At 40.8% G+C, this 19233-nt stretch overlaps 1 long non-coding RNA gene across 1 annotated transcript; it reads left to right on the plus strand.

The window, feature by feature from the left end:
- Window positions 1–6845: 6845 nt before the first annotated feature.
- LOC133962553 (uncharacterized) lies at window positions 6846–19198 on the plus strand. The gene is made up of 3 exons (XR_009922137.1): window positions 6846–6902; window positions 11327–11388; window positions 19039–19198. It is a non-coding gene; the product is annotated as an uncharacterized LOC133962553 (long non-coding RNA).
- The last annotated feature ends 35 nt before the right edge of the window (window positions 19199–19233 follow it).

A 19233-nucleotide genomic window follows, 5' to 3' on the forward strand; every position in this document is an offset into this window, starting at 1 on the left:
TATAACAGAAAAAAAAGTAAAGATAACTTAATAAAATAATTGTTCAAGAAGGATATATACATTTTAATTTATTTTTATTTGGGGATTGTCGTGTTGGAGGAAAAAGAATAAGCGAAGTGTGGGATACAATTTAGGGGACAAATATTCATATTCTTGATTAAAAACGGTTTTTTTTTGTTCATTCCCCCTGACACGTTTTCAGAGGGGAAGCCTAATTGGCCAGCATGCCGGGCGTCCTGTAACGCAGGGTGACAGCGAGAGGTCACGCAGAGGCCGACGCACTAACCCGGATGATCTGCGGGAGAGATCACACAGATCACAACACGGGAGATTGAGGAAATGAGCTCTACGCAGTTTACACAAACAGGCCTCTTCATAATAAAGTGCATGCAAGTGTGCGTTAAAGCAACCAGGCCGTGCATTGTTCACCTTTAAATCAAAGGAGGCTAAAACCTCCATTATGACCTGACGGCCAAATCAACATACTTTTTGTATTGAGTACGTGTGCTCAATGTTTGCATCAACATCATGTTATGGTTACGAAATAATGTTTCTGGATCTTTCTGTTTCTTATTTATTTTATTTAATTTGGATTACGGGCATAAACCCAGGTGCATTATTATATAAGAATATTGAGTCAGGTCATAATGATTTATTGATTTTGTATATGTTGGGTTGTTATACTTGCACGTTTTCATTATTGTGCACAAAATTAACACAACATTGACACAATACTTTTAAGTGGTGTAAAGCTGCGAAATGTTCTCTGTGACTAACTAATATTCTTATTCTTTGTTTTTTATTTAATGCAATATATATCCCGCCTCCTTCTAAATGTAGGCTATTTTTTGTTTATTTCCTTTTCTTCTTTCTAAATTTAGGCTTAATCTGGTATTACAATATCTCTTTCCAGGCATACGACAATTTAAATCGAGTAGATTTGCCTGTACGTTATTTCTGCTGGCCCATAGATAGACTTTAAAGCAGGGCAGTCTGCTGTTAATAGGGTGAGAGGAGCAAAATGAGCAAAAAGCACAAGTTAAACTTGATCTTTTTTTCCTGACGGGACAGACACCTGGTTTCCTCCCATTTGTCATTAATGAGGCAACAGTAACTTCTTCAACACACAAAAGTCTTTCAGCCGTAGACACAGACGGGAAATAAATTGGATTGGGAGGCTTCCCTCTCTTTCTCTCTCTTTTTTATTCTTCTTATTCTTTACTTTTGCTGCCTTTCTTACAAACCACGGGGACAAAATGGCTGAATATTTCCGTTTCAATTGAGGGTCTGAGGACGACTGGGGGGGCGGCATGAAAAAGTCTTTCTCGCAGTCAATACGGTTGTCAAACTGGTCAGCGGTAATCAGCGCTAATGATGGCTCTCCGGTCCCCGCTCGGACAAAGGGGGCCCCGCCGCTGTTTTGTGAAGGGAAGCGACCGCGGGTCCCTCTCCAAAGAAAAGGACTCCTGTGAGGGTAGTCTGGGGCCACGGAAATCAAAACTTCTCCAGTGTGTTTGGTTGTGCGTGTGTGTGTGTGTCTCTGTGTGTGTGTGTGTGTGTGTGTGCATGGCCCATTAAAAGGGTTTTAATTACCAGTTGATTGTTTTGTGACTTGTAGTAGCCGGCTCATGGGCACAGCACATTTATTGTGCTTCATTAATTCCATCTATTAATTTAAATTTGTATGCAGGCTGCTGCATGTGCATGAATTAAACACCAAATGTTTTTTTATTTATTCATTTACTTCTTCTCAATCAAAATCAACCTCGGTGCTGCCGGGGAGAGGACTTGTGTCTGTGCGTGTGTGTGTGTGTGGGTGTGTGTGTGTGTGTGTGATGGTGCAGAACTTCTCCAGGTATCTCAGCTTCTCCCGCGCTGTCCCGATAAGTTAAGGTTTCGTTATAAGTGCCGATGTTAACTTGCTCGCTCATCTCGGTTTGTTGTGAGTTGAAGGAGGCTCTGCAGTATTGTGATTGAATCTGTCGCACTGTGCACGCTGCTGCAAATGAATAAATTATAATTCTGACTAGTTATTTTTAAAAAGCCACAAACTGTTGACAACTTTTTTATTTCAATGCATTAACCTATATAGTAGTAGTAATCGTGTTGATAACAGTAGTCCTATTAATAATAACCATTTCTGTTTTATTGAATGGGAAATAAGAAGTAGCTCGATAAAAAAGCAAATATACGCAAGTATAAACCAGACGCCTGAAAAGCGAGTATTGATCCACAGAGAGGACCCTGAACTGCTGAAGTGCTCCTGCTCTCTTCGCGGTGGCTGGAAAGTCCCCAGAAAGCTTTTTCATTCCCCTTTCTGACTCTGAACTCTACGAGAGGAATTCAGAAATGTGTCTATTAGGTGGCATGCAGTCTGTTTATCTATTATATCCCAACAAACATAAAATAGGTTTCAGTCGTCCCATCTGCCTCCAGCTCCCAAAGGTGTCAAACTCTCTGACCTGCTTTAGGAAATCAATAATTTTACCAGTTTTATCTCACATTTTCGAATGAAATGATCAACAGGCCTGACAGACATTTGTGGACAAATAAATGGGTGCAACAGTTGTTAAAAGGTCGCCTGTTTTAATGGTCAATGACCTCTGGCACACCTGGAGCAGCTGCTCTGGATTTATTTGGCAGAGTTGGTCATCTGTAGAAAAATGTACAAAGCAACATTTTTAAAATTGAAAAAAACATAAAAAACAGTATCTGACAGCTTCGGCTGCTTTGGAAATCTAAGGGAGACTCACGGCATCTGCCAGTGGCTCGTCGTGTGTCTCAGTGGTCGAAGGCATAGGGGTGTTATGACAAACAACCTGAAACATGCAAGTTATTCCCATGGGAAACCTTTTAAAATACACAAACAATTGGTTTAAAGCTGCTAAAGTGGATGGAAACTGCTGCGTTCACGGCACTTTCCCCCGTAAAAAAACGTCGTGTTTGAACGTCACGTGGAGTTTGACAGTAACATTTAGTGCAAATCGGGGAGACGAGGATTGTAACTAAGTACGTTTTACTCAGAGTCAAATTTAAAATTTTTGAGGATTACTTTAGCTGAGAGTATTTTCATTTTTTACGATGAGTATGATTTTAAACTTCTACTTTATCTGACAGCTCTACTTTGACAGTGCCCACTTTAATCGTTCCACCAGAACAATTGAACTCAAAGCAGTTCAACTGTTCTTTCATTAATTCTACTTTAAAGATGCCAACAAGGCTTAGTTCCTGCTGGCACTGACACAAAAGTGTGTAAGGTTACACCATTAAAGTCCTGGACTGCATCATATTCAGAGGTGTTGCCCCTGTAAACAGGGAGGATACATATTTCTGAAATATCTCACAGTTTAATATGATTTTACTATTTAAATATAACCTCAAACATAAACGTGCAATATTGACTATTTTGCACAATATCTGCCCATTACGAGCATCGCAGAGATATTGCAGGCAAAGCTTCTGTACTGGATTATATACATACAGGTGTTCCTAATAAATTGACCACTGTCAGTCTGATCAACTAATAACTTCTTAAGTATTGTGTGATTTGCTAGTTTAACTTTACCAGCTGGACCAACAGTGACCCTCATACATCAACTATTATAATCCTTACACATAATATAGGCCTAAGGCCTGTCTGCCTACCTATTGAGTATTTATTGGTAATTCAAGTTTATTTAGTCATTTAATGCAATATTTCTACACTGTTGTATGAGTAAAAAACACTTGTTCCACCGCATACATTCATACTAATGATACTTTAATGATTCAGCAGTAGTAGACATAAAGTGAGAGTCATGCGGTGTGAGGTGTCAGTCGTTCTGGTCCGCAGCAGTGAAGGGCTCACACACTGACGCTGTCACTCACATATCCCCTCTCCACAAGCCTCCTGAAGTGGTGGAGGTCACTCAGCAGGCGGAACTTGTCCTTTTCAGCCGGCCTTTTGTCCTCCACCGTCTTCGCTTTTCAGCCCAAGCCCTCCTTGACAACATCTATTTCCTTTACCCCCATTGCCTGTTGTTGACAAGGTTGAACCAGACCTCACTGGGTGATCTTTTGATAAATTCACAATCAAAATATTTTTGTTCCAAGGGCCACATAAATCAACAGCTGCTGTTTTTTTCCCCCCTGTTTGCTCTTTGTGAAAAGGCCATGAATTTATATCAACAACATTCACTTAAGTTAACCCGCTCTCTTCCTCCCAGAGGTTCCCAACCTTGGGGATACGGTTATTTCAAGGTTTTCGTGTCTTCTTTGTCACATATTAATGTAACTGATGTTTTTCTCCCCCATCACAGAGGAGCTCTGTTCAAGGGATGGGGGACAATCCCATGTGTGGCCCAGTGGCTGCCTCCTGCTCTGAGGGCCTCACATGCTGCATCCACATCATGATGACCTTGAGAGGAAACTGCATGATAATGACGCCCCCTGGTGGCGGAGATGTCCTACATGGCTAAACTGGATCTCTAAAGTGTATGAGCCGCTGGTTTCTAATCATTTCAATCCAGAGGAAATCATACATTAGCAGTCAGTCTACTGTTATTTTCAGTTTTCTGTTGGATAAAATAAAACTGTAATAATAATAGTGGAATAATTCATGAGGCTACATTGAATTGTTTAGACACGAGCTTGCAGTTAAACAAAATAATATTATAAAATTAGGTTTTGGGCCGTGAAGTGGTTTTATAAATGCTATAAAAAACATGAATTCATCAAGTCGCCACCAAACAGTTTGACTTCACTAAAACTGCCTCTATTTCCCCCCACATATTTATTTATTCCCCTGCTTTATGTAATTTCTATCTCTATGCATGGTGGTCTGGATGCTCTTAACACAGCTCTAAATATTCAATCCCCTCTTACCATCGTTGTGAATCCACTTTCATTGGCCTATCTCTCAACATTTAAAGAATAAAGGATAACATGAAAGGTAGATTCCAATGAACAACACTGGAAATAATGGATAAGAAACAGAAACTCAGAATATATACTCCAGCTGACTGGTTAGATCTTGAGATTGAGATTGAAATGTATGCTGGAGGTAAATTAAATTCATTAAGCCGTGCACCTTAGTGTAAAAAAGCTGCAGATGTTCTTCTAACAGAGAGACGACACCTCGGACAGTCCCAGCGCTGCTCCTGTTTATTTTATCATAACAAGTTGTTTCTAGTGTTTCCCCTTTGTCTCCCTGCTGTCCGCTGTCTGTCGACCAACCACTGGTGCTTCCTACCATCACCAGATTTCCGCCAGTGTGATGAGGACATGTTCTCAGGCCACTTGGAAGTGCGCTTCCTAATCTCCGACTCTTGTCTCACCCTTGTCTCCCTGCCTGACGATCAGTCACCCTCAGCTCATCCCTGCCTCACCTCCATTTACCCTCTCACCCTGAGAGCAGAAAACAAACCCTTCTAACTCCCAGCATGCATCTGGGTTCCCCACGTTAAATGTGAATCTGAATGATATTGATGTGTTTTCATCAATAAACCAAAGCAACCATAATGTAGGGAAACTGTCTTCATCAATTTGTATTCATTACATAGTTAAGTATGGATATTTCCACATCTTTCTGAGGGTTTATATAACACAGTGTAGAGGGCTTTTATTAATGATAATATTATTGTGGATTTTTTTTCTTTATATGTTATTATCTCCAACAAATTAAATCTGAAAGTTTGAATGTAGAATCTAATTAGATGGAACTTTCAGAATTACAGTCATGACTTGGAAGACAATGTGATTGTTACCTAATAGATGTGCAAAATGTTTATTGTTTATTGAATTTTGCTGTGTGTTGTTTATTGATTATGAAGTGTTCTCTTTATTAATGTTGATTGTTTACTTGCTACCCTACAGGTTCATTGACAAAGTTGCATTTGTAAATCAGGGCACATTTACGATGGCCACCACACAGTATTTTAGCTCCATGTCTGACATTGGAGACATTGGTGATATTGTTGATCGATATTTTGTTCAATAATGGTTTTCTAAAGCTGCATCATTGAAAGGAAATGATTCTATAATTTTCCTGAAGCTCTGACTCAGCTTATGGTCTTCAAGCAGCTCAAAAAACTCACGATATACTATACATACATACTACACTACACAAATACTGTTCAACCTCATAATGCTCTTGTCCACACTCATTGGTCATCTTGAACCACCACTAACTCACACAGTCCGTGCATGAAGTATAATTCCCCTGCTTCACATTGTATAATGTAATATGACACTTACCATAACAAACCATAGCCATAACAAACACTCAGTGACCATCCATTACCACTAACTGTCCTTTGCACAATCCCTTCCCTGTTGCTTGTAATATGTTTTATATTCAATTTGGTTTCCTGTTTGTTATGTTCATATTGCACAAACACACCACAGCAAATGCCTTGTATTATTAAACCTACACAATAATATCAATTGTGTGGATGTCTATACGATCATGATGTTTGTTATTTCATCACACAAACATACAAGTGGGCAAAGATGGCCTCAAATTTCTATTGGACATAAATTAAATGAGTAAGTTAAAAGTACATTTTGATTGAAAAGGTATCCTACAAAATAACTCAAAAAGCAAGTGTTACCGATACTATTCATTATCTTAATTAATTTAGATACTCTTTTTTTAACTTCATTGAATGAATAATATATTTATAAGGCATCCTGATCTACACTCCGTACCAGCTGGTGGCGGTAGGGAACCAACTCGTTGTTTGCCAATCGTCAATGAGACCCAAATGAAGAAGACGAAGGATGATGGCGCCTCCCTGTGGAGAGGAGTGTGTGACAGATCTGGTCCAGAAGCGTTAACACCTGCAGCTCTGTTTCCAAACAAACACCGGAATGTCAGGCTCTTCTCTCCTGTGAGCGTGAACACATGAGGCCTAATGTGGGAGGTGAGTCCATCACAGCCTCAGCTCCTCACTTCACCTCCTCATCACTGAGCCTCTATGGATCTGTTCAGGAAAGATGTCTCACTCTACTAACAGTTTGAATCTGTTAACTGAGGAAACACAAACTGACAGAACAGAATAATCATATTCTGTCACTGGTTTCAGCCGGGAGTCCAACTTTATGGCAAGTTTTAAATCCTTGGGATTAAATCTGAGTTGTTTTGACCACAGCACACAAACCCAAAAGCCACCGGATGTTGACCATGAAATGAGCAGTTTTTTACTGTTGTGTTGTGTTTTGGCTTTTGAATCTGAATTGTGTTGTTGCTCTTGCATTCTGCCCTTGTGTGAGACGTCTCGGCCTTCGTGCTCCGACACTGATGTTGTGCATGTTATAACTTCAGGATAACTCTGAATGATCGACTGACCCAGTTCTCTGCTGCTGTAAGTCATCTCTTCTGTACAGGCCACGTTGTGCAGGCGGATCGATCCACCCTCATGTCATCTGCTCCGCTCTCAGACCTGCTGTTTGTTGGCACACACAAAGCAGACAATGTGAAGCAATTACTGTGGCCCGTGTGGGCGAGGTGAAGCCGGTCAATGTTCATATCGGTGTAAGTGGCTTTTGTTTTCACAGCACGGTGGAAACATGGCCCTGGTTCATGGGAGTATTGATGGGGTTCAGGGCTGCAGCTCAGTCACACACTGAGGAGCTCGTACAGGAGAAAGCAACTTGGCATAGAAGTGATGATAACCACAAACACATTCCACAAAATAACTTCATTCAAATTAAACTGTATGAGTGAGCGATGAAGCATGTTGGATAAATTGTGATTTTTGAGCAGTGTCCATTTGAAAATGACAAACATCTGACACAAGATATGATTTCAGAACAATCCACAATGCTCAAGATGAAGTCACAGTTTGAGTGACACCATCATCCTTTATAACATAGGCTTTTCCCCACAAGTTAGAATTTCCTGGGAAGCAGGCATATACGTCCCTTTGAAGAATTTGACATTTCCTGGTTGTTTTTCTCTACATTTCTTATGTATATATATCTTTGTGAAAGAACACAGAATACCCATATATCCATCACATAATGGAGAACCTGGATCTCTGCCACGGACCCCTGACCTCCATTTGAGGCTTTATGATATAAGTGCAACACTTCATGAAGTCAAAAACCAGCAACACAGTCCCGACACAATTGGGATGTTATAGAACCATCTGTAGTGTTTATATAGATTAGTGAGCGTCTGCGTTTTCCATTTTCAGCACCGCGAAACCTCCATGACCCAACAATACACCTGCCGAATTTGAATGAAATCATAAAGGCATTTGTAAAGAAAATCAAAGGACACTCAGAAAGAAAAGTCAGATGCATATTGTCAAAAATCTATTTGCCAGAGTGGGAATCCCATATGCTTGGGCCCCTGCACACTCGCCTACTTCACCTGTTTATTGTTAATGCATCACATTTAATGAGCTGATGCTTTCTATCCACATTCTGGAGTAGGATCATATTTACATTTCTGCAAATTGACTAGAAATATCAAATATAGTATGAATTTTCTGAATTATTTTAAATTAAATGTGTCCCACACTGTGAGTCTAAGGCGTCAGAAGCCAAGGTTGGAAACGGCTGGGTTATTCTCTAACAATAGGTTTTTAAAGCATGTTTAATCAACAAGTATCTAAAATCCCAAAATATAAAAGTAACTTTAAGTAAGGCTGTCAAAATAGATGTAGTGAAGTAGAAAATACAATGGGTTTCTCTGAAATGTGTATCAAAAGTAGCATAGAATGACACAGACACACACGCACACAATAATTTGTACTTAGTCATGGGAACAGCTAATCCCATCCTTAATGTTAATATACTGGCAGTGTGGCCTAGTGGGTAGAGTGGTTGTTCTCCAACAAGAAGGTCTTTCCACATCTGCATGCCGAAGTGTGTTTGGCAAGATACTTTATACTTACAATTTCAATAGGGCCTCACTGTCTGTCAGTGCCTGTCAGTGCTCGGGCCTTAAAAACACATTCATTTTCTCTACTGTCAGCAAGTGATGTACAGTATTTGTCCACTAGATGGAGGCATTGACTAAAGAGAGAAAAAACCTGAATAAACCTTTTATATATTTGATCCAGCTATTGGACCCAGCCACCCAGCAAGTGGAACATGTAAACTTGTTTCCCTGAAACTAAAAAACCCAAGAGAGTCTTAAAAGATTCATATCGATTTCCACCAAAAATTGACGTGTTCAGCTAAACAGAGACAGCTTTTCAACCTGAACACTTTTTCTTTTTACACCTTTTCAATGATCATTTGTCTTTCTTATGTGGCCCCAGGATTAACTGTGTCCATTTCCTTCCTTAAAAAAATCCTATTGAAATTCCACAATTTAATTTATTTCCCGATGAAGTCGCCACCTCTTCCACACGTATAAGCTTTGCATAGATGTTATGGTATTTTAATACATAAAAAAACACTTTTTCAAATACCTAAGACAAATTGCCTTTAGTTTACTTAATGAAAAGAAGACTTCATATTTGGTATGTGAAATCTGTATTTGTAGTACTGTTTCATGGCCACAACATGGTGCACACAAGTCATGATAAAGAGGACACGGCTCTAAAGTGCAACAGCCTCAGGCTTGAGACAACCGTCCTATTTGAATGCATTAATAGATAATAAACCATTTATTATAAAAGGTCGCAGACAGTAGCATCGTGACTGATTTTAATAGAATAAAAAATAATGTTTCTCAGTGAAGTTTTTTCCACCTCTAAAAGTCACGTTTGAGTCCTGCTTGTGATGAGAGATTATTTAAACCAGTGTAAGAACAATTTTAACTGTAAATAAATGTGTTTAAATAAAATCCTTTTTACACAAACCAACTATAGCACCACTAGCAGCAAGGTTTTTGTCCCTGGTGTAAACGAGAGTACAGCATTGCTGAGTGGAGAGTGTGAACGCACATGTGTAAGAAAGTGTTAAAGCAGGACGAGGGCACCGGCTGGGATTTTAAGGGTCTATATTTAAACTCTCTGGTCTCTGGTTTCTGCAGCTGTCGCCAAGTTTAAGTTCAGCACCTTGAGCCTTTCTCAGTCATGCTCTTGGGTCATATGGTTATAAACCTGACAAAGTCGGAGTCAGAGGGAGGGAAGCGTATAGAATCCAGTCTGTGTCTCCTATAAAACATCGTGTTGGCATCTGCAGCTCATATTTTTCTTCCTTTCTTAGTTAATGTGAATCTAATCTTGACCCACCTCTAAGTGTCAGTGAACTAAACATGATACACTAGGTCACAATATTTATTGCTTCTAAATTAATTTTTAGTCATACAATATAAAACAAAAATCAAGGATTTATATTCTCAAGTTTTGTCTTGATTAGATTTAACGATGCATCTATGATCTATCTTCCCATATTGCAGAATGAATTGATATGTACAGTATAGTCTGAATATCCAAGCAGCTTAAATGCTTTGCTATTTATTTGTCTATTTATTACTTGTAACAGTATTTATTTATTCGCCGGTATTTTAACTGTATAGAAAACAGCTTGTGTAAGAGAAAGCCATGACCTCATGGTAATATAACATTTACCCCAGTTCTGATTACAATCTGCCTCTATACAGTAGTATTTACTGTTTTGTTGATAGTGGATGACTAAAAAGGGAGATAACTTAAAAATGATATATCTTTTAATCTGATAACGTTTTCCAGCTCCAACCCAAATGCCCAAGAGTTTGATAGAATCCAAAAAGAGATCAGAAGTAATGGTTTGTATTTGTAATGAAGAATAACTTAAATTCAAACTTAAAGAAGTAAGAGCTTCAGATGTGATAACAATAGTTTACGTCCCATAAGTGGCTATAAAAACTTTATCACTATGAGTAAACACAAGAGGAATTCAATCAGTTACTTTATGAAACAAGCTGCTTGATGAAGTTTTACTGCTGTTTTTATTGCTTCTATTTGGCGGTTGTAAGTATCACAGTTTTGGTTGTACTTAAGCATTTGTATTCTGCAAAATAGTGTATTAACTGTGGTGAGAAAGATTTGCTATCGTTTGGTATGTTATTAGAATTCCCAAAGCTGACATTTTGTATATAAACATTGTTATGTCATGGATGAAATATGTCCACTTGTAAATTGTATCCAGTCTAAAAATGTTTTAAACACTTCAATTACTCAAACATTTGGGTTTTTTAATCTTTGAAATAATGTGTTGTCATAGTTATTCAAAAATATCCTCCTGAGAGTTTTACTTTGAAAGATTCATTTAAGACAAAAATGACAAGTAAAACATGCAACATCTCGATATATGTGCATGAAATAAAGTGAAATAATGATGAATCTCTTTGGGACAGATTTCAGAGAGGATTTATGCGGCTAACCGATATGTCACTTCTCTACAGGTTCCTCTAACAGTCTGATTGAAGACTTGGGGTGATGAGAAGGAATTATTCTTCTCTGATGAGTAAGTGACTTCCAAAGTGTTCTCCAACTGTAAATGTACCGACTAGCTTTAATAAAGACGTTACAGTGCACATGATTACAGCTGCCACACGTGATAACTGTGCTTCCCATACGACAAAGATCCTTTAATTTTGCACCTCAGCCTTTTACTTTAAACCCAGTAAAACAATCATTCATTATAAAGATAGATAAATGGATAGATGGATGGATTTGTTGTGCGCTGAGGTCCGCTGCCTACTGTGCAGTGGCACTTCTGTGCCTAATAACAGAGCTTAGCTGGCATACCAGAGCCGGTGGCACGTTGGTGTAGCTGCAGCTCAGAGAGAGCCTGGTAATTACCACTGGCCGCTGACACCATGCCACAAATGCACCAGTCAGCAGCGAGAAGACCAGTGGAGCATTTCCCCTCCTCCTCCTCCTTCTCCTCCCTCTGCTGTCAGGATGATCAGCCATGACATACAGGAAGTTAGAGAGAACGAGCTAGAAAAATAAGAATTTTTCTCTTTTCCTCTGCCCTCATCTCTGACACACTCGACTGGACTGTCAGCACTGCATGAGGAGTCGTCGAGTCTTTCTCTCAAGAGCGGCCCACTGGAAAACACACTGCAGGGCCTGGAATGGGAAGTTTATTTTGCTTGGTGCATGCATATGTGAGGGATGTGGGGCTCCGTGCACAGAGGGCTGCAGGAGTTTTCTTCACAGATGAGTTGATCACTGCTGGAGCCTCCTTCTCCTCCTCCTCTTCATCCTCATCTCCCACTGTCTGAAGAAATAGTTGGAGCTCATCCCCACCCCTGATTTCTAATTCCTCTCCCACTGTAATTTCTCGCCTTGTCTTTTCTTGTCCTCCCTCTCTCTCTGTCCTTCTATCATCTGCAGGCTAAAATAAGGCCCAGCAGCTTTTTTCTCTGGGCCTTTGTCCCTGCTCAGGGAGACGTTTGGCACACAGAGGATCGTGTTACGACTTTCATTTCCTGAATGTTTTTCTTCTTTTTTTTTCTTCCTGCATGGAACCAAGAAGGGTATTTTATCCCTCTCTGCAGTATGAAGATGAAGGGGTGAGGGGGAGTGAGATGGCAGCTCGGATTCGGGCCGCTGTCACTCCAACGTTGGCAAACAAATAAAGTGAAAACTCCTCAGAGCTGCGGGGTCCCGGTGGAGAGAAGCTGTGGTGCGGTTTGGTGCACAGCGGGGGTGTGGATCATGTGTGTGGAGTTAAGATATGTGTGTGTGTGTGGGGGGGTTGGTTACTTGAGCTATTTGTGAGCCCCGGGAATAGGTGAGGTGATGCCTCTCGGGAGTGTGAGGTAGATTTTATTATCCCATATCCCATACCACTTCCTCTTGTTGTGTCTGCCACCCCGGCCCCCTCCTCGAAAACCCCCTCGAGCCTGGAGCAGCGATGTGTCTGTGTTTAGTCTCATGGATGTAGAAGCAGGAGAAGGAGCTGCAGAGTGGTGGCAGTCTGCAGGATGATTAAATATTAATTCTACTGTAAACTAGTGACCTTATATGATATTGAACCCAGTCGTTATGGCTCTGGTTATGGCCGCCTCCTTTAAAGGTGCCCTCGAGGCTTAATTACAGCCCTCATCTTCCTGTGCTGTAGGTGATAAAAACAAGTGTTGATGATATTTTGAAGGCAGTAAATCTACTGTAATGGGTCAATTTGAGGCTGTTTTTTTATTTTGTGGAAACAAGGCCTGTGAAAAAAACTTAAGCTGCATCTTAAATAACCTCGGTCAAGAGGTTACCTCCGTCTGTGTTTGTTTATTTATTTGTTGGTTTCTATGTTAGAAGGATTACGTAATGTTTTTCACATCCTTTAACTTTGCAACATGGAGTATTTTTGTAAATTTTTCAGAGAATAATACACAGATCTTGATTTCCCACAGTTTCCAATGAGAGATACATAATTGAGGTCATGAGACCGCTTCCTTTTTTCTTTTACATTTCTATGACTCGAACTAGATACTGGTGTGTAGGATTGTTCGGCCTTGGCGTGTGTTCCCACTGAGAGATGTAAGTCTTTAAAGACCACTCACAAACAAATATTTCTCTCAAGGTTGAGTCACATCCTGAATCAGTTGGTGTTTTAAACAAAACTCTAACTCAAACAGAAGTAGAGGCATTGTTGGGCAATTGTATTATTAATCACTGTAGTATGGTCTTGACAGGACAGTGTAGGCTATGTGGGGGTGACTCAAAAGAAGCTACAGTTTGTATTATTGGTTCAAAAAGGATGGAACATGTTACCCAGTGCAGTGATGTGGCTTCGCTGGGGAGTTTTTAATCGTTTTTGCAAACAATGGCGCTCTGCGGAACAGTGGAATAAAATGTCAAGTCAGATACAAAGTCGATACTTGTTAGTGTGAGAGATTTGCTCTTTACATGGGATTTGTCGACAATAAGAACAATACAGAACATCTCCAGTCTCATCCTTTGAGTTCGTCTTATACAGGCTAACTTCAGTAGGACATTCTGCTGAGCTTCAGCAAACAAAGGGTTACGCAGACATTTACAGTCGGTTCTGCCAGTCATCCAAGGAAAGAGTAGTTTGGTTTTATTTTGTTTGGCTGCTTTGTTTGCTCTCTGTTTTTTTCCATTTTTTTTTTTCAGTTTGAAATTGATCCTTTAACCGTTTTAAATTGGCAAAGATACGACTACAACTATAAAAACAGATAGAGAACACCGCTGCACTGTGTTCAGTTTTAATTTTCACACACTTTGCATTAAGAGTTTTGCTTTTTAATTTTGCTGGAATCGATTTTTACACCAGTGCTTCTATTGCCACTGATTTCAGTCTTTTCCAGTGATTTTCAGTCTGATCTCTGTCACTGCCTGTTTTAATATATCTTCCTATTATTGTAGTGTTTTTGAAGTCCTTCATAAAGCCCAGATGCATCCTGTCACTCGTACGGTGACATATTGACCCTGAATGAAGAGTAGACACCATACGGATCTGTTTTAATTGGCTTCAAAGAGCTGAAACTTAACATTTCCAAAAATCAGTTAAATCTTCCCAGAAGTTAATTCTTTAAAAAACAACCCCAGACTGTGAAGTCACTTTCCTGATCAAAAACACGAGACTAATGCCACTATCAACTTTCCCTCCCAGCTCCAAAAATATAGATATCTGATTCTCGGCAACCAGAGCTGGCTTTTGACTCAGGAAGAGTTTTGTTATATGAGCCTGTGCCTTCTGGCCACATTTCTTTTATACAAGTCTTCTTTTGTAGACACACACACACACACACACACTCACGCACACACACACGTCTTATCTTGTCCTCTGTCTCCTCCTCTTGTAGTGCATTACGATCTTTTCCTCCCCTTTCGTCAGGTAATGTATATGATGCTGTCCTTTATTTGACACAGAACAGGCTATTTAACACCCTAATAGTTGGGGTTTGTCTGCAGAGTCTCCTCCTCCTCGTGTCTGAACCCTGGGTCAGACATCACTCATCCCACTGGAAGAAAGACACAAATATTTCTCTCAGCTCCGTCACATATGAGCTTCCTGAACGGCTTCCTACATTTGTGAGGGGGAGGTATCTCTAACACCCGGCCGCTGCTGCATCAGTGTAATGATCTCTTTTTTAAACATGGAAATATAGCAGACGTCATTCAGGATATGTTATGTGAGTTTTATTTTCTCAGATTCACACACGCACACGCACACACAAACGCACAGACCGAGAGGCGCACACAGACACAAAGGATTATGAACAAAGAGTGTACACATGTAAATGAAGAGACATAGGCCTACACAGACTGACACACAGATACACGCAGACACACACATGTACATGCAGACTTATACACACACACAGATACAGACTGACACACATATGTACATGTGGACATACAGACAAACACTCAAATGCACACACAGAGGGACCCACAAACGCGAACACACACACATACAGGCGCAGAGTAACATACACACACAGATACACACACACACACACACACACACGCACACACACACACAGACACACAGACACACACACACACACACACATACACAGCCTGCATCTGCCTCTGGGTATGACCAGGCAGGAACATTGTCAGATCCATGCATCATTGGTAAGAAAATCTCTCAGCCCCGGCCGCCCACACCCCCGCCCCCACCCTTCTGAGGCAGACCTGAAAAGATCCTTTTGTCCCTCATCACCCCCCCTCCTCTCATACAGCTTTGTGGTTATGGATACCTGGGCCTGTGTCACACCCGGCTCCTCATGTGCATGTAAAGCTACCTGCGGGCATCAGACCGAGGACAGACGCTGAGACCACGCTGCTCGACCTTCAAGTTCCTCAGCTTTGGATTCTGGCCTCATACAGGACTGTGGAGAAAAAAAAGTATGAACTGATGTAGCTCACGCGGCTCACGCTCAGGCTCATGCGGGCTACTCCCCGTGTTTATTTGCTCACGTCAGGGCCCTTCCTGCTGTTGATTTAGAGCCACTGCCACTTACACCTACGGCAAATGAAATGGCCTTTTGATGACTCGGACTCTGTTTGCCATCAGCAGCTGTTGCTCCTGGCAACGGCCTGCTTTCGGCTGACGTTCCCTCCAGCTTTTGTCCTCTGCGGGTCCACGGGCAGGAGCATCCACTTGCACTTGTTGCATGGCTGATGAGAGGAGGACACACTGTCCTGCGCGGCTGATGCAGCAGATAGATTTATGAACGCAGACGGTGTCCCTGCGGATTTCGGAAGAGAGGGATCGGAGCGTGATTAAAAGCACGGTGAAAGTTTCCGTGTGGGATTGATTTGAGTCTCCAGCTCATCCTGAAGGTGACTCAGAGCCGGTGTAATCCCCGCTGCGTCTGTACCCTTCTGGACATGTTGTCGTTAGATTAACAGGAATGAGGAGTCACTTTGGTGGCTTTGTGATCACCTGTTTGTTAATTTGTGAATATTTAGCCCCACCGTGTGCCAAGAGAGCATGGCACCTGCTGTGGTCGGAATCCAACCACGTCCAAACAAACCTCCCTGCCGACCTCTGCTGAATGTCACACTGACCAATACAGTGGCATCATTTTTAGTTGTTGCGATCTTATACTTGTAGATAATCATCCTACCTCTGATATATCTCTGTATTTGGAGTACATCTAAGTTTCCTGTGCTTCGCCAAGTCACAATGAAAAATTCTCTTTTGCGAAAAAACGTCTTTTGATATTTTTAATGTCAAGCGTTAAACAAACAAATGTTCATAAAATCTTAAGTGGGACTTCCAGGGAAATGTCTTAAATTTCAGTGCCAAAAATATCTGTAAATTATTCTCTGCGATATTAATTTAACTTTTATGCTAGAAAGCATTATATAATAATGCAAATTTCAATGCTGACATTTGGTAATTAAGTTCTTCACATTCCTGCTTGAAATTCATTTTATGTATACAGGATTAAAGGGGTTTGGTTACAGAGCACATACAGTTATTAAGTAGCTGTGAAAATAAGCTAAGGAAACCTATATGAACAAGATTCTCTGCCTAAATTATAAATTATTTGTTTTATTCACCACAAGAGAAGGTTGTGTATTTGTGTTTTGCGTTCCCCTCAAAGTTTGAAATGACGACGCTCCGACATTAAAAGGTGTGTATGTCACAAATTTTAAGTCATTGCCAACTTTGAATAAAGATTTGATTAATTTTAGTTTGCTCATGTTTGCAGGCCACAGATCTGATTAAGCAAATAAGCTGATCATATTAGTACTTTATTAAGTAAAACACAAAGTTTTTTCCAACCTTAACTTTGAATTTTAACTTTTGACCATAAGATTAAAGCCACATTATCGAAGGCTGTAAATATACCTTTTTGGTATATTGCACAAAGCAGTCAGTTAATTCACAGATTAAATCTAAACAAAATAAATGATCGTCTGATAAAAATAATCAATTATCTTAGATTAAATGAGCGCGAAAATATATTAGGTTGAGTTTTTTCAGCGACAACATTACAGGCCTGAATGCATCCGTCACAATTACCCACAAATAATATTACTACAGCTAACAGGAGCTTTACTGCACGATTAACCTCTTACTGTCTATAATCTCTGCGAATAGGTTGTACTTAAATTTGAAGGGAACATATTATGCCCATTTTACCACAGCTGATATGGCTCCTTGGGGTCTTAATGAAATGTCTGTAACATATTTTGGTCAAAATACCACAAGGATCATTTAAAACAGCACCCTTTTTACCCTGTCTAAAACAGCCCTCCTCAGATTGACCTGTTTTGAGTGACCCGCCCTCCTCACCGAGAGCCCCAGCTCCCCAGCCCAGCACCGCAGCTAACGCTAGCCGGGAGCCGGGCTCCCCCAGCCGGGTTGAGACCCTAGGGAGCTAGGGGCCCGGCTAGCATAAACTCGCGAGCTAACCAGGCCGGTGGAGCCCGGCTAGCATTAGCTCGCTCGTCCAAGGCCACGTAGCGAGACTCACTACATGGGCATGGTGTGACTATGACGTTTATTTCGGTCGTAATCCCATTCTATGCACACTAGCGCATCGTTTCTGACATAGAGGAACCACAACAAGCACTACAAAAGTGGAATTTCCATGATATGTCCCCTTTAAGTAAAATTCTTAATGCACCATTTTTACATTTACATGGTGAAGCATTTTTTTCTTTGAGTGAATGATATTATTACATATCCCAAAACTGATTTTCGCATATTAGATGAAAAAGGTCAGAGCCAGACGCACCAACCAACCAAACCCCTGCTGAGTGAAGGTCTGCTGAGGACATCCTCACAGACACATCACTCAAACACAACCATATGGAGAGCTGCAGTATAGATGTGGAGCACAGCCCCTGGTGTTTTCAGACCTGAGGGGCTGAGCTGGAAAGAGTTTATGAGAGAGGGAGGTGAGAGCGAGAGAGAGAGAGCAAGAGAGAGAGCGAGAGCGAGAGAGCGAGAGAGAGAGAGCGAGAGAGAGAGAGAGAGAGAGAGAGAGAGAGAGAGAGAGAGAGAGAGAGAGAGAGAGAGAGAGAGAGAGAGAGAGAGAGAGAGAGAGAGAGAGAGGCCTCTGGGATGAAGAATATACCTCAAGGTCCCTCCACTGAGGCCGGGGCCGCTGCAGCCCCTGCAGCCCTGCAATCTTCGCAATCAGGCAGTAATGCTGGCAGCAACTGTTTCAGATTATGCTCAGGAAATCCTCGGTGCTCTCTGCTCAAAACAATTTACCCTGACATGAGCCCAAAGAGCAGGGGGTGGTGGTGGGTGAGCAGGAGGGAGGACCAGGGGAGCTGTCCTCACCACAGTCCTGCTCTCTGGACACAACAGTCTTATCAATAAATACATCCATCAATGTCCATCACGTTGTTTTAAAACTAATTTATATTATTTGGTTTTAATTATTTGTAGAAATAGTATGTGTTTATGTTGTTGTTTATCAGGAGAATGATCCAGGTCAGATTGTCTATTATAGATATATAAATATGTATTAAGCCGAATTTATTTAAGGTATCAAAACCTCTATATGGTTATTTTTGTTTTTTGTTTTTTTTGTTTGACATATTCAGTCAGTGATTTTGTTACTTTTTTGGTATTATTATTATAATTATTGTTATTATTCTTGCTTTTGTTGTTATCATTATCATTACTGTTACTATTAGGGGATGTTTTTCAATTATTTTTTTCCAGAATCGAAGAGCTGCTGCTGCTGCTGGTGGATGTGGAGTGGTGGCTCTTTCCCATGGCCCGGAACCGACAGAACAAACTCTCGGGGAGAGCAAAGAAAACACGGCCACAAAAAAAAGTCAATGATCCGCAGCGGTGGATCTAAAAAATGACGAAAAAGAGAACGAGGAAAAAAACGTTCTTTCTCTTCTCAAGCCA

Source organism: Platichthys flesus, chromosome 10 (genome assembly GCF_949316205.1).
Source record: "Platichthys flesus chromosome 10, fPlaFle2.1, whole genome shotgun sequence".
NCBI classification, from domain to species: domain Eukaryota; kingdom Metazoa; phylum Chordata; class Actinopteri; order Pleuronectiformes; family Pleuronectidae; genus Platichthys; species Platichthys flesus.